Raw genomic sequence first — 16,161 nt, forward strand, 5'->3', positions numbered from 1 at the left:
ATTCAGGAAAACATCTTAGGAGGAAATCCAACGTTTGACGTAATTAATTGCATGAAACAGGAAAAATATACATTTGACAAAACCGCTGATTGATGGGACAATTAATCTAGAACAAACACAAATGAAGCGTTTTTATTCCTTCTTTACTTTTCACTTAGGAGTTTATATGAATTTTGAATTAGCAAATTATGGCTTCCTGTTATCATGGGGTAAAATTATGACATCATGCTCTTCAAAATAGGAAAGACAAGCGAGCGAGCTGCATGTTAATCTTCATAAGAAGTCAGAAAATGGTGACAAGAACATTTTTACTCATCAAAGCTTAACTGTGACTATTTTTGTGAGCATGCTCGGTGAGCTGAATGGTAAAAAATAAATAAAAAAATCTCCATAGCAACCTTTTTTTTCCATACTTTGTACCGGGGATGTACAAAGTATCCCCGGTACTTTGTACATCCCCGGGGATACTTTTTGGCTTTCTGACTTTTTGACTTTTTGGCTTTCGGACATCTGTTGTGATCTGTTACAATGCGTAACCACGGAAACAATGTAATTGTTTTAACAAGTGGGACTAAATAACCCCTGAACTATGACCCCAAACCTCAGAGGAGATCTTCTCAATCGATTATAATGGGAGAGAATCTTATCCCCTACTCCAGCATCTCTCTGAACACGTTTCCAACCAAACGTAAAGATTTACAAAGAAGAAGCAAAAGCAAATGAGACGGATTAGCAATGCTTTCCAACAACTGCTGGTGTCATCAGGACGTTTTACTGGGGAATATCGTTTCTGCTGTTATCACATGCTAAAGTCTTCAGTCAGAGGCCTCTTGGGGATTGTTTGCAGACTGACTGCTACTGCGAATCACAGCGACTCTGAAAATGCTTAAAAAATAAGACCTATGACCGGATTTCATTTCCCTTAGGGAATTTAACTGAATTGAAATGATGCCCTTAAATAAAATTCACTGCCCCAGTTGGCTTTAGAAGTCACCCACTTAGTAAATAGAGTGTTATTGAATTGAACTGAATTGATTTAGACATCATTTGCCAAACACTTGTTCAGGAGCCAGTTAGTTCAATAAAATGTGAGCTTTTAGCTGGAAGCATTTCCTATTGTCAGATCTAAGATTGAGGAATAAATTGGTGAAAAAGCAGCTTAGCACCACTGTTAAGTACAGTAGAGGATCTGTGGTGCTGTGGGCCTATTTAAAGTTGGACCTAACTTAATTTTTCAGTGTGAAATTAAGCTACACATTCATTTTACATTGTTGCCAGGGGTGCCAGCAAACATTCCCCATTTAGTTTCTCCTGCCAGGCGGAAGAAATGAACAGCAGCCCCTCCCTGAGGACCCGCTCTCGGCGTCGCTAATTCATCCAAACAAGAATTTAATTTCTCCAACACTCATCCGTCACAATCCTCCAGATCTCTGCCTCTCTTCCAGACCAACCAGCTGTCACCTGCAAGTCCGCAGCAAACGAACGGGGCGGCAGGGCTGAGAGCAGCAGAGACGCTCAGGCCATTTACGGCGGTTTGGGTCGGTCGTTTCATCGCCCATCACGACGCCCGACTGCATCTGTTAGCTGCTTAGCAAACCGCCTGCAGCGCAGCAATCTCCTCAGATTCCCCTCCATCGATATCGGCTTCCATACCTGCAGGGACGGACGTCTCTGGGAGACTCTAGACCCCTAAAGTTCAGGAACTACGGCCGAGAATCAGAGCCACCTTAGATAGAACAGGAGGAGAACATTTCTGCCAAAACGCTCAAAAGGAAATTTCTGATCTTAAAAACTCAGAAAATTGGCTAGAAAAAAAAACTCAGAAATTTTGAGATTAAGCTCAGATATTTTCTGGAAGACATAAAAATGTCTAAGCTTGAAAAGTTGAACATTTGCTAGAAAAAATTAGAAATTTAAAGGATAATCTCAGAAATGTTCTAGGGAAAAATATTCAAAAATTTCTTTAAAAAGTTTCTTTAGACGTTGAGATGAATCTCATAAATTTTCCAAGAAAAAAAAAGAAAAAAATTGAGCTTGAAAATTAGAAAATTTCCTAGTAAAACCTTAGATTTTGAGGCAAATTTTTTTTTTTGTTTTGGAAATTTCTGATTTGAAAAGTCAAATGTTTGCAAGAACAAAAATCATAAAGTTTGAGACTAATCTCATAAATTTTTTAGAATTTGTTTTAAATTCTGAGTTTCAACAGTTTCAATTTTTTCTGACATTTCTGAGCGCAGTCTCACAATTTCATTTTATTTTCAATTTTTTTCTCTTTTCAAACTGAGATATTTCCATATTTTTCTGAAAATCTTTTTTTTTTTTTTTTTTTCAAAATTTCAGATTTTTTTTCACATGAATTTTAAACTTTTCAAGTTCAGAAATTTTCAGGTTTTTCTAGAAAAATTCTGAAATTATTCTAAAAAAGATTCTACCAAATTTTCATCTCTTCTTCCTCAGAAATTTCCCAGTTATTTCAAGAAAATTTCTGAGACTGACACAAAAATTTCTGAATATTTTCAATAAAATTTTGGACTTCTCAAGCTCACATTTCCATATTTTTTCCTGAAAATGTCTGAGATGAACTTACAAATTTTTCTGCCAAATTTTATTTGACATTTCAGGCTCATAAATTTCTTCATTTTCCTAGAAAATTTCTGAGATTTATCTACAAATTTCAGATTTATTTTTTTATATCAGATTTCTGACTTTCAAGCTCACAAATTTCTCCTTTTCTCTCAATTTTTGATATTAATCTCAGATATTTCTGTTTTTGTTTTTTTTAAACAAATTCTTAATTTTTCAAGCTCAAAAATGTAAAATTTTAATATCAAAATTTCTGCGATTTTTTTTTATTACATTTTTGACTTTTCGGGCTCACAAATTTCCCCATTTTTCCCCCAGAAAATCTGTGAGATTAATCTTAAAATCCCAGAGTTTTTTGGCAGTAATGTGCTCCTCTTTCTTTTTTTTCCGTCTGTCTACGTTGACCCTAATGACATCTGCTTTGAAAATGTTCCATCTCCTTCCATTAACGCCAGAGGAGCGGCTCCTCTCCGCTGGCTGCCAGAACACCCGCTCCAGAGCCGGGAACAGAGCTCTGCTTGTTCCGGCTCCGCTCCTCCATCCAGCAGGGCCCTGCAGATCCAAACGCAGCTCCCCCCAACCCCCCACCTCGTCCCCCACCTTCCTCCCTACAACAGCAGCCGCAGCATATAAATGCGCCCTATTCTTCTTGCAGTGTGTGCATTTATTTGTGTGTCATGTTCTCATGGCCGTGGCGTTTCCTGCAGGGTTCCTCTGAGTGGAAAACAGCAAATGAAGGCTTCGCTCGTATGAAGTTGAGGAATGATTCAGCTGTTGAAGGGAGGCTTTTGTGCATCTGTTCTCTTGTAAATGTTCCTCTGTTTACCCTGGATAGTTTGGGGTTGTTTTCTTTTGCTTCTTTTTGCAAACAATTACAGCAGACCACCATGATTTCTGCAAAGAATTGAGTGATGCAGGAAGGCACGCAGATGAGCTCAGCCTAATTAAAGGTACAGCAGATGCATTTTTTCCCCTCTAATTTATGGGGAATAGCTCACCTGCATGCTGCTTCCAATTCCCAAACCCCTAAGCGACTAGTTTCAGTCCAAAACTTGATACGTTTTTTGTGAAAACATGTAGAAATTCAGGTGTCAGTGTAAGCCTACCTGTTAATCTGTGAGCCACTGCTGCAGGTCTTCCTTCCTCTTCCACCACAAAAAAAAAAAAAAAGTCAAACAGCCAAAAAAAAAAAAAAAGTGCCTCATCCAAGATTAAAAAGAAAAAAAAAACAGAAAAAAAAAACTGGAGGTAAACTAAAAATGCAACATCTAGGCTGCTCTTCCTCTCTCAATCCAGCTGCAGGTGGGACCCCATGGTAAAAACAGAAATGAACGGGTCTCTACAGATCGACTCGCTCCTCAGTGGATCCGCGTTTGATTTGATCTTTAAAACTAATCAGGAAGCACATTTAGCAGCTAAACTCCTGATTAGTAATGATGACATGTATAATTCCTGCCTCTGTGGGAAGCATCACCTGGGCTGAGCGGCGGTCTCAGCTGTCTGTCTGCGGCTGTAGCTCCCCGTTTTCAGTCACCGGCGGTAAATCCAAGGTAGTTTCCCGTCACAGCGGAGCTCCGGCGGAAGGCGTCGGCTTGTCGGAGCTCATCCAGGCGGACAATCTGTTTCCCGGCGCTCCGGTTGCTGCTGCTGCTGCTGCTTCTTCTGCTGCTGCTGCCGCTGAGGATGCCGCGACCGCTCCGGCTCCCGCGAACGAGCGGCGCGCTCCCGCCGCCGCGGTGTCACCCTGGCAACGCTTTCCTCTGACCTCAATACGGCCGCGTTTCCCGTCCGACGCGCGGCGGGTTTTTAACGGCGAGCACCGTTAACAGACCGGCCGCCTCGGTTTTTTATCTGAGGGCTGGGAGGGGGAAAAAATGTACAGCCGGCAGGGTTTTAGTTTTATTATTTTATAGCTTCTCTTTCCGCCATGCCTCCCTTCCTCTCCTCCACGCGCATCCATCTGCATCAGCGTGACGTCAGAGGACGTTTTAAAACACGCACGTTCATTTTTTTTTTCTTTTTTAGATTTTCCTTAGCTAGTTGTCTTGTACATTTAGCTACTTATGGGCTCAGTGAACATGGACAGCCATTTAATTAAAACATAAATAAATAGTGCTATTAAAAATGAATTAATAAATTTTTCATTAAATAAATAAACATTCCCGTGGAATAAAACATTTAAATATGAATGCTTATTTTCCCCCTCACGTTTTTTTTTATTTAAATTTTATTAATAAATATTCCATTAAATAAACAAATGTTCCCATAAAATAAAACAGAACATTTAAATATTCATGTTTTTTTCCACAATATTTATTTATTTATTTCAGGATTTCTTTTTTATTTAATTCAAGATTTATATTAAAGAAAATGAACATGTCAATTTAAGTGTTTTGTTTCTTGGGAACATTATTTATTTATTGGAGATGTGCCCCTGCAGTTCAACAAGTTGTTGTTGTTTTTTGTTTGTTTGTTTTTTCACCTTGAGATTACCACTACACTGTAAAACACTGTAAGTGGAGTTTAAACATTTATGCAAGCTCATTGCCTTAAAAAATGAAATTCTCCAAACTTAAAACGTTAGTATGTGTAATCTGTGCATCGTAAATTTACACAACTTCACTAAGTTGCTCATTTTGAGTTAGTTGCAATAAAAACAGTAACTTAATTCTACTGTAAAAACCTACGTTATGCTTACTGTTTTTTTAGGCAAACTCAAAAATTTTTAGTTTTCATTGAATTACCTGATTGAATAACATTAACTTGTGCAATTTTATACAGTGTAATTTAAGCTAACTTAATAAATCTGAGTATGTTGTAATTACTTGTACATTTTGTTTGCTTCAGTAAAACCATGAATGTCTTATTTTACAATTTCAGCAAGTAAGATCATAAATGTCACATAAATTTAACAAAAATTTAACAAAAAAATAAAATAGAATAAATGCTTTCAACTTGACGATTTTGGCCCCCAGGACATAAAGTTTGGACTGAGAATAGATAAATAAACATTTTCTACATTAAACCTGCATTATTAATGTCCTCAAATGGCTGACTGCAGCAGAACTTACTGATAAAACTACATGTTCACCTTTCAAAATATTAAAGTTTTACAGCACTTGTTAAAATTAAATATTCAACATTTTTCACAGTGATTTAATTTTTCATTTAGGAGATTTTTTTGAGTGCATATATAAGAAATTAGAACCTCTTATTGATATAAACGATGTCGGCAGCGGCCCAGGGCGGCATAAGACAGGAGGGCGGACATGCACAGGTTAAAAAAATGAAAAACGTTTCTGTCAGTTTCAGTTTAAATGTCTAAATATTCTGTGTTTTGAGCTTTGCACTGATTTTCATCCCACCCAAGGATTTAGAACATTTCTAGCATTTTAATTGAATAGCATGAATGCACAAAAGTGAAGAAAAGAAGACATAATCGCCTCCCAATACTGTAACTCTTTAACATATCCAGATTTTTATAGTGGGCCTCAGACTTCAGCAGCTTGCGCAATTATTAGTTTGATGTTTTTTCCCCCCTTTAAGGGATAATAACACTGTAACATCTATCATGCCCGAGTCCCAGATCTCATCAGCGCAGATGGTAATGGCAGCGTGGTGGCAACACCTGCTCCTCTGGATCCAGCACAGCCACATGTCTGTCTTATTACTGAGGCCGTAACACAGCCAAACATCTGCCTCAGTCACCATCCCGCCGCAGAGTCATGCATCCACGGTCAGTGGGCTCAGGCCTGCCAGGAAAACCCGGCTCACACCGCAAAACAAGCCAAAATCTGCAGTCAGCTCAGCCGAACGGAGGCTAATTTGATTTGTTACTTTTCCCAAATCTGGGAAACAAGTTGCTCCTTCAATCGTCTGAGGAAGGAAGATGAAGCGGAGAAGAAGAGGGGAGGAAATCTTCGACAAGGTGGCAACAAATCATCCATCCCATCTAGCCAAGGTTAGCAGATATGGGGCCTGTGTGTGTGTGTGTGTGTGTGTGTCGACATGTGCAGGAGGTGATGAAGTCCCGCTCTTGATAGTCCCTGTCCAGGTACCAGAGGTAATGGGCCCGACAGCTGAGCCCACATCAAGATATACTCATTTACCCGCACACCTCAGCTGCCCGTCCCTGATGGACAACACTGATAAAGTCTGGGCGAAAACACATGCATCACACACACACGAACGTGCGCACACACACGCGTACACGCATGCACACACACACACGGCGCGTTTAGTGACAGGAACCTGCAGCTTCACGGAGAACATGTGTTGCAATGTTTAGATATGTATTTCTCCTTCTAGAACTTTGTAAAAGCTTGTTTTGCTTGTTTATATGGAGGACTGAGAGTGACAAAATTATAATAATGACTTAAAAATGTATTAAGTGATATAACGTGTCCTTAAGTTATTAATATGCATAACTTTTTAGCGTTCATGTTTTTTTTACAACACAAAATTGACACAGTATTAAGAATTAAAGCATTGAGGAAGAATAAATGTTAAATTACACACCATAAAAAATGTTTGCCTGACGATAAATTGTCCCAGAAGTTATTTCTATGTCAATAATAATTATTGATGTTTTGAGACTGTTTTTAAGTAATATAATGCTACAATAACGCAAAAACACATTCTCAAAGATCAATAAACTTTAAGTACTAACGAGCATTTAACATTGGAACTGGAAGACATTTTAAAAATATTTAAAAAATAAAACAACATAAACAACAAACTGAATTGTGAAGTTTCTGTAAACGAAATTAAAAGATAAAGGGTATTTGAGACCAAAGCACTAGACTTAAGACTTTTATCATCCAGGTTTTTGTGGAAAGACGGAAAAGAGAAAAACAATAAATAATGCAAATGGAAATTGTTGCGTTTGTTTTAATTTATCGTGCAAGTAATTGATTTATTGCTCATTGCGACAGGCCTGTATACAATTGGGTGAAAATATATTCTTATGTTAAGTAACATGCTCTGTTAAATTAAATTACATTAAATACTTGATTTGATTCATTTATCTGATTTCTTTACAATTTCCATTCATTTGTAAGTATTTATCCATCTTAGGGAGGACTGAAAGTGCCAAAAATCACAAATGTTATCTAACTATATTAAAATGTGATTATTACAGTAATGTTTGGATTTTTCTTATATCTCTATTTTATGTTTATGCTTAATGCTGTCATCTTATTGTACGGAGCACCAAACTTTATACTGTTTAGCAATTGTAAAAATTAAGAACTTTTTTTTTTTAAATGGCCATGTTATTATTTTATGATGCTTTTTTTTTTTTTTTACAATAATGACAACTAACTCCTACCACATAAAACCTTATCAGCTATTTCAATATTCTAGTCTCAGTTTTTTACTGTAATTTAAAAAACGACGACAAGAAAATAGCTTTATCCACATTTTTCAGTTTTTATATTTGCTGCATTGTGGTTTCTGTGGGCACAATGCAGCACATTTCACCCAGCTGTGTTTCCATTGTTGCTGAGATGTTGCTGAGATTTCAATCAGGTTAATGTTCTGGGTACATTAGCCTTGACGTAAGTAAGCAAACTATATTTATGTAGCGCCTTTTACAGGTCTAAAACTACTAAGTGCTTTACCATAAAAACAAAAACAAAGAACACAGAAGATAACAGCAACAGCATATATAACTTTATGCCGCATAGAAATATTTACGCTGAATAAAGAAATTAGTATTTAGAGAATCAACACCTTCCACAATCTGGATGCCACCATTTTAAAACATTTAAAATGGTGGAATAAAAGATAGAATGTAGCAGCAGCGAAAGTGGAGAGATTCAATTTGAAGTAATGTGCTGCCGCTTTTGTGTTTTGGCTGAAAGCCTTTCTGCTCATTCTGATCTGAAGGGAGAAGGTCAAGATCCTTCTGATTCACCACACACACACAAAAAAAATGCTTTTACAACAATCAAGACATGAAGGTGAATTAAAAGCATGAATAATTATCTCTACTTTTGCTTTTGACACCAAAGTTCGACACTCAGAAATATTTCTCAGCTGAATAATCCACAAGAATGGCACTCACGAAAAGCAAGATTTCAGAAGTTTGATCTGCTTTTCAGTTCTCTGAGGTTGCTGTGGATAGGCGTAGCCCGGGATCACGTGGTGTTATTAGTGATTGTAGATCACCTGTTTGCTCACCTGGTGACTTCAGTGAGTGGGTGATAGGGGTGGTCTACACAGTAAAAATGCCAGTGTTGAATTAACACCCAAAAGTGTCTATATGTGTCCGAGTCAGTTGGTGTCAAATTCAACAATACAGAGTGTCACATTAACATTTACAACGGTGCTGGTGTTAAAATACATTAAAAGTAACACCAGTGTAGTGTTGATCACAAAACATAATGTGGTGTTAAAAAAAGTAAATAATTGACCCACAAGGGGTCAATATTAATCAAATCCAGTGAAAAATATTCAAAACAATACACAGAAAAGGAAAGTTTAACTTAAACCCATTTCAGTGTTATAGACCAATGGTAATTTAACAAAAAATGGGTGTCAAACTTTAAACACTTTCAAAAGTGTTACTTTAAGACCTGCTGACTTGGACACATATAGACACTTTCGGGTGTTAGTTCAACACTGGCATTTTTACTGTGTACTTTTTGCTGACCACTATGTTTTGTCTTTGATCACTGTTTAATTCTACGGATCCGTTTTTATGCTGCTTTTGGACACTGTTTGCCTTTTGATATTGACAATAAAATCATTGCAACTGCAGCTTTGATCAGCTAGCGCGTCAACAACCGCTCCCCTATTCAGCCGCTCAGCGACTTTGTTTGGCAGTCGCTAACCGAGGTAATAGTTTTACTCTTATCAGTCACTTTTGGCAGCAGTTTATGAAGAAGGACGATTTTAAAGTGTCACTGACTCGACAAAAACAAATAAGACCGTTAAAAAGATGAACTACTCTGATTTCATTCTGTTTACACAAAAGTTTTTAATTATAAAAAATTACTATTCACAGATTACTATAAACGCAGTGTCGCTGTTTTTGTCTGCAGTGACTGAGTCAGATGCCATCTTGTGATGTAATGAGGGTAAGCCAAAACGTAAACAACTAAAACTGAAAACACAGACGTGGAGGAAGTTTCCAGTTGTGAATAATTTTAATAATTAGAATAATAAGCTTGCTTTCTTTCTGCAGGCAACATGTGACATCAGCTGATAATTCCTCCAGTTTGTACAACAGAAATACTATACAGTTACACACTGGAAAAAAAACTAGTTGAACCAAGTTACTTTAATTCCTTCAATTGGTAACAAGTAATTCAATTAAGTTTATCCAACTCAATTCATCTTTTTAAATCATGTAATTGATCAGTGACACTTTAAAAATGTAACTGAAAGAGTAGATCTGAACATCATCAGTGTAGAAATGATGAGACAGATCAGAAATCTGCTAAAAAGAGGGAAAATATACAAAAGAAAGAGAATATGTCCTGAGGCTGAGCCCTGTGGTGCCCCACTGAAAGGTTAAACCATTCAAGAGCTACACCAGATCAGAAATACTAACAGAATAATAAACTACAGTGTCAAAGCAGGTGTGAGATGAATGAAGATTGAATGAGATGTAAAATATTTTCATCTTTTTTCAACTTTTCTCATTTCTGTGTTCCTCAAACACACCTCTGAAAAACCATTAATCACTCATAAATGCACCTGGGCATTTAATGTTTCGTGAAATAACAGCTAAATTCAGCGTTGCAGCCGTCAAATGATTTGTTTGCTTGGAGGTGTTTGCAATAATAAGCCTTTGCATTCTCATAAAGCCATTAACCTTTCTGTCTGAGGGACACAGAGAACCCATAAAGCCCATTTTCTCTCTGCCTAATTTACTTCCCTGCAATCCAATTCAGGGCTGAACAACACAGTGTCCTGGTGATGAAAACACACGGCTGCAGATAAATAAGCACATATTCCCTCTGTGGGAAAATGACAGAGCAGGAAGTTGCCAGGTTTGAACAGAGCCACTTTTAAACCAGTCAAAAACTTCCACTTTCATCCAAACATAGCAGCATAAGCTCTTAATCTTGTTTCTTTGTTATTGCTCACATAGTTAGCAGTCGGCGTAAATAGTTGCACCTTCCATAGATGACGGCGTTTATAAAAGGCAGGAGAGACAACCGTTTAATCTCCTTTTCATTGAAGTGCTAAGAAAAGAAATATCAGAATATGACGACGACATTGCTCCTTTTAGATAAAATAATTCCCCTTTCATGCTTTGAAGTTTAAGCCTCCTCCTCAGTCTGAGTAAATAATCCCGCTCCTTTACCTGCTGGAGATAATCTGGGATGCAAGAGACAGACCTTGATACCAGGAGGTAAAGAGCGCAACAGGAGACCAGCTACTGATCTGAGTGACAGCTGGAAACAGAGAAAGGAAGAAATGTGAAGCTGAAAGTAATTTGGGAAGTATTACAGAGAAAGGAGGTGGAAATTCAGAGGTTTAAAGGTACGAACGCGGAGTCAGAGTCGAACGGCGGATAGATGATCGCTCCCGCAGGAGCGTGAAGCTGCAGCTGCTGGACGGGTTTTATACATTTATTTTCCTCCAGAAAGAGCCGCACAAATTAACCTCGTGCAAAAATGTTTATTCAATCATCGAAGCTGACAAAAATAGTCAAATCTACTGAACTTTTTTCTCATTTTGTCATCTTATAGCCACAAACTCTGGTTTATTTTATTGAGATTTATACAACAAACCAGCATAAAGAAGAGGATTAATGTTGTAAGAAAAAAAATAAACAGTTTTAAAAAGTTTAGGCTTTTAGTCCAGATTTGTGATGCATAGAAGCTGAACGCTGCTCCTCCATGTTTGGTTCTGGTTTGGAAGACAGATACAACAGCAAATGTTTACATTTACTTTAGTAACTTTTGGGGATGAAAAAGTACTTTTGACACCACTGTATACGTTTTATTTTTACTTCAACACTATTATTATGAACTATTTCTACTCTTACTTGAGTAAATTTTCTAGATAATCTATCTAATGCACAACATCAGCAAACAAACATTTTAATCCAAAATCTGAGGGACACAGACACCAACAGTTTATGTTGGAGTGAGACCTCTTGTTTGTACACAATCTTTGTTTTTCATAAAGTTATTTTTTTATCTGCTGAGCCATTTGAATACGAATAAAATACAATAAACTGTTGTACATGTTGTCACTGTTTTTTTACACAGTATTACATTTTATGTAACGTTTCTTCAAATAAAGCTGAGGGGAAGAAAAAGAAACGGCCATTTTGGCAGGTAGTTGCTATGACGACAATAAACAAGCCACAAGCTTAGAAAAAAAAACGTTTTATGTAAAGTATTTAAAAACACATTTTCTTCTGCCTGAATCCATTTTATTATTTGTAGGTTTTTATATAGTAGTATTTTAAATGCCAGATTTGCGTGTTACTTTTCAGTTTGAGACATTATTTAAAAAAAATTCTATCAGATTATGTGATCAGTTGCTGTTTTTACCCTTGAGTAATTTCTTGCAAAGCTGCTTTTCACTTTTACATGAGTAAAAGTGAGTTGAAGTAAATATTTAGAAGCTTGTGGATTATTTTCCTCTCCCTGCCTGAAACCACCGTCCAACCGGCAGCCGCTCTTCATCCACTCGTCGCCAGATTGTTGGTTCAGCCAAAAGTGTTGGATCACGATCTTTGGTAGCTTCTAATTGTTCGCTATAAGCTTTTGACACTCGTGTTGTTTTTGTTAATTGGGCTCATCCCGGCCTCCCTGCGCCGCCGGGTGATTACATGCCCACCTGCCTCTCTGCGTGCCGGGCTAATCAGTCTTCCAGTATCCCCTCTCTCTCCGCTTCTCCAGCCGCCAGGCTTTATGGAGGAACTCTCTGTTTTTTTCATCCCCACACAGCAAACCGTCTGATTCATCATGAGTCTTCTAGCTCTTCATTAGTTGACTGAGTCGTTCTCACGACGTCACAATTATTGAGACTCGTTTCTATCTGCACTTTTCTCCATTACCCTTTAGATCGTTGCTCTTAGTTATTGTTTAATTTATAGCCACATTTATATTTTAATGTTAAAACAATTTCAAATGTTTTATTTGTCCTGAGATTAATCAAAAAAAATTTTTTTTTTCTTTTAGCAAATTAAAAAATGTTCAAACTTATACATTTCCACGTTTTTTCAAGCAAATGTCTAAGATCTGAGGGGGGTGGGGGGTTAGGAAATCTTTATGCATTTCTAAGTTTTTTCAAGCAGATTTCTGAAATTAATCAAACAAAATTAAAAGTATTTTTCTAGCAAATTTTGAACTTTTCAAACTTTTTTTTTATTTTATTTTTTTTAGAAAATGTCTAAGAATAATCTCAAAATCTTTGAGTTATTTTTGGTAAATTTCTGACTTTTTGAGCGTAGAAATTTCCAAGTGTTTTTCTACAAAATTTTAATCAAAACATTTTTTTAGTTTCTAGATAGAAGTTTACTTCTTTACTTTTGTCATGATCCGTGTTTCTGTGTGTTTATTTTTGAGTTTTTCTGTGTGATCCTGTTCCCTGTGAGTCCTGTCTCTTCGTCTTCCCCGTTGATTGTCTCCCAGGTGTGTCTCGTTCCCTTGATTACCCCATGTGTATTTAGTCTCACCTGTTGTCTGTGTTCTTCGTTGGGTCCTTGTCAATTGTCTATTGTCAAGCATCTGTCTGTCGTCCCAGTAGAACTGGTTAAGTCTTGAGAACTGGTTAAGTCTTGAGAACTGGTTAAGTCTTGTGTCGGTGTCAGCTCCAGTTCTTCAGTCTTTTGTTTTCAGTGCTACCAGCGATTAGCTGTGTGCTTGTCCGTCTGCCGTGCTGCCTGTTTTCCTGGACTGTTTATGAGCTTTATTATTATCATTAAAACCATCTTCATCATCTTACCTGGGTCTCAGCGCCATTCTCACCACCACCAACCACACCATATGACAAACTTTTTTTGTTTTTCTACTTACAATGCCCCAAATACACCTTTGTAGAAATACGTTTAACACCTAACATTTCTAAAGAATAAATGTATAAAGCAGAATCGATTGAAGACTTTAAATGCAGGAAGCAGCTTAAAACCACAAAGAGTCGGTGGATTTGTATCAGGAACAATAGAAACCTTTTGGGTTTTTTTACTCATCCATCATCTTATCTCTACTTTTGCTCTCCTGAAATCCCTCCACCATCTTTCCTTTGCTTCATTTTTCACCTCAACAGCCACATATACCTATTTTTGTTGTTGTTGTTTGCTTGCTTGGCTCTTTCCCAGACTCCCTCAGAAATCCTCCTCTCTGCTCTGTCAGGACGGTTAAGTCCGCTCCCTCCATTCTCTTCTCCTTTATCTTTGCTCTTCAGAGCAGCTTCTGCCTCGTGGGGTCGGGGATGGGATCCCTCCTCTCACATCTGAAGCAGCGGGGAGCCTTCGCAGATTAGCTGCAGATGCTGAGGTTCCCATCGCATCCCACACACATTCAGCCATTTAACTGGAGCAACATCTGCTTTTAGCGCACCCATCTGAGCATTGGGGAAGCCTTTATATTCACGACTCAGCTGATTGCAGAGCCACATGTCCCGTCAGTGCGTACTGTGGATATTTGAGATAAAGTTCTTCCTCTGAATTAAATTTTTTTTAATGAATTTCTAATGTTTGTTACTGGTCTGGGTTTAAATACTCGTTTATAATCATTATTAACATGTTAATTAGGCTGAAATCCTTTTTTTAAATTATTTTGGTGCCACTTTACAATAAGACTCCCCTTATAGATGTTTAATAAATAATAGCTCATAGGTATGTTATTAATTTATCTCTAAATACTTTAGAAATCATGAATAACTGTTTATTATGCATTAATTAAGGGCAAGAAGGAGACACAATCTACCAGTTTCCTGCCAAATAGTGAACCAAGTCTGGTGACACATTTATACATTTTTGCTATGCTAAACATTTTAGGCTACCTTTTTAGAAGACGGTCTCTTTCTCACAATTAAAGCATAATAAACAGTTATTAATGATTTATAAAGCTGACTGGACAGCATAGTTAAACTATTTATTAGCCATCTATAACTGATACAGCTAATATTGAACCACTTTACAATAAGGATCCTCCCATAAATGTCCAATAAATAGTTAGTAGATATATTATTAAGTCATCTAAACGCTTTATAAATCACAAATAACTGTTTATTATGCATTAATTAAGGGTGAGAAGGAAACAAAATCTAATGATTTCTACCCAAAAAGTGAACTAAGTCTCTTCACTTAGATACATATCTTATCTATATTTGCTAGGCTAGAAATTTTAGACTACCTTGTTAACAGATAGTCTCTTTCTCACGCTTAATTAATGCAAAAATAAACAGTTATTAATTATTTATAGATTAATGTAAAGCGTATCGATAACTTTTAATTATCCACCTATAAAGGGAGTCATATTGTAAAGTGGTACCATTATTTTTTTTATTTTTTGCCGTGGTTGTGCATGCTATTATTTACATTCAATCACAATCTGACTTTATATGAACGATTTGTGATCCCAAAGCGAACCGCATGTGCAGAAGAAGAACGTTGACATCACACAGTGTCACATTGTTTATGGAAACAATAATGGACATCGATTTTAAAATGTATTCAGCAATAAAAGTAGTAAAAGTTGAAAGTATCATCAAAAAGGTTTTTCAACGACGAAGCAAGCTGATAAAAACAAAACACAATTAATAGCGATTTCCTTCTGCAGAGAAGTTTGTTTGGGTGCCAGTCAGAACTGAGAGTGGTGGGTTTGTGACGTGATGCTCTTCAGTGGCACAAACTTCTTTCATAATTTCATCATTACAAATGAACATCTGTATTTAGACGACATAAGAACAAACCTGTTGGATTAATTTCATTCTCAAAGTTCTTCATGAGTTTCCATCCAAGTAATTATCTGGTTATTACAGGAACTAAAGCGGCTGTTATTTAAAGGCACATTCCCACAGATGCAGAGTAATTAGCCAACCAATCTCGGGTTTCTTCCAGAGATGATTATGTTAGTAATGATAATTGTCTTATTCCTGGTGGAACCGGCTAAACTGAAATAATGACTTTCGCTGGGAAATAAAACATTGTGATGAGCCACAGCGATGCGTGTGAAATCAGCACTTTGCCTCTAATAAACGCGGAGGCGCAAACACCAGTGTGAGCTGAGCTGTCCTGCAGGCACGACTATGTGTTCCTCTGCACACTCCATTATGAATAATAAGCAGAAAAGAGACACAATTTTACAGGTTATTAGGCAGGCTCATCCTTGCCTGACATTTTGCTGGGTGTAATCCGTTTTGATGTATTTAATTCGCGCGCCGTTCGCATTCCAGTCGTGTTTGTTGCAGCTCGCTGCGAGCGAAAGAACGAATGGAGACGCAGCAAAACAAGTGAGGGTGGATCAACATAATTAGAGGGGGGGGGGGGGGGGTCCCCTGTGGGAAGTTAATCCAGGTGGCAGACATCTCCACAATCTCCGTCATGGGGAACGTCTATGTTCCAGATGGATGGCATTCATCCTAAAGCAATTGTTTGCTCAT

The 16,161-nt window shown here is 37.4% G+C and overlaps 1 protein-coding gene across 2 annotated transcripts in view; it reads right to left on the minus strand.

The window, feature by feature from the left end:
* nlgn2a (neuroligin 2a) overlaps window positions 1-3,772 on the minus strand; it is a 248,474-nt gene extending 244,702 nt beyond the window's left edge. For both annotated transcript variants that reach the window (XM_008435581.2, XM_008435578.2), the window contains exon 1: window positions 3,690-3,772. The gene's annotated coding sequence lies outside the window, so the exon portion shown is untranslated. The remainder of the gene's footprint in view (window positions 1-3,689) is intronic.
* Window positions 3,773-16,161: the final 12,389 nt, after the last annotated feature.

Source organism: Poecilia reticulata, linkage group LG18 (genome assembly GCF_000633615.1).
Source record: "Poecilia reticulata strain Guanapo linkage group LG18, Guppy_female_1.0+MT, whole genome shotgun sequence".
NCBI classification, from domain to species: Eukaryota; Metazoa; Chordata; class Actinopteri; order Cyprinodontiformes; family Poeciliidae; genus Poecilia; species Poecilia reticulata.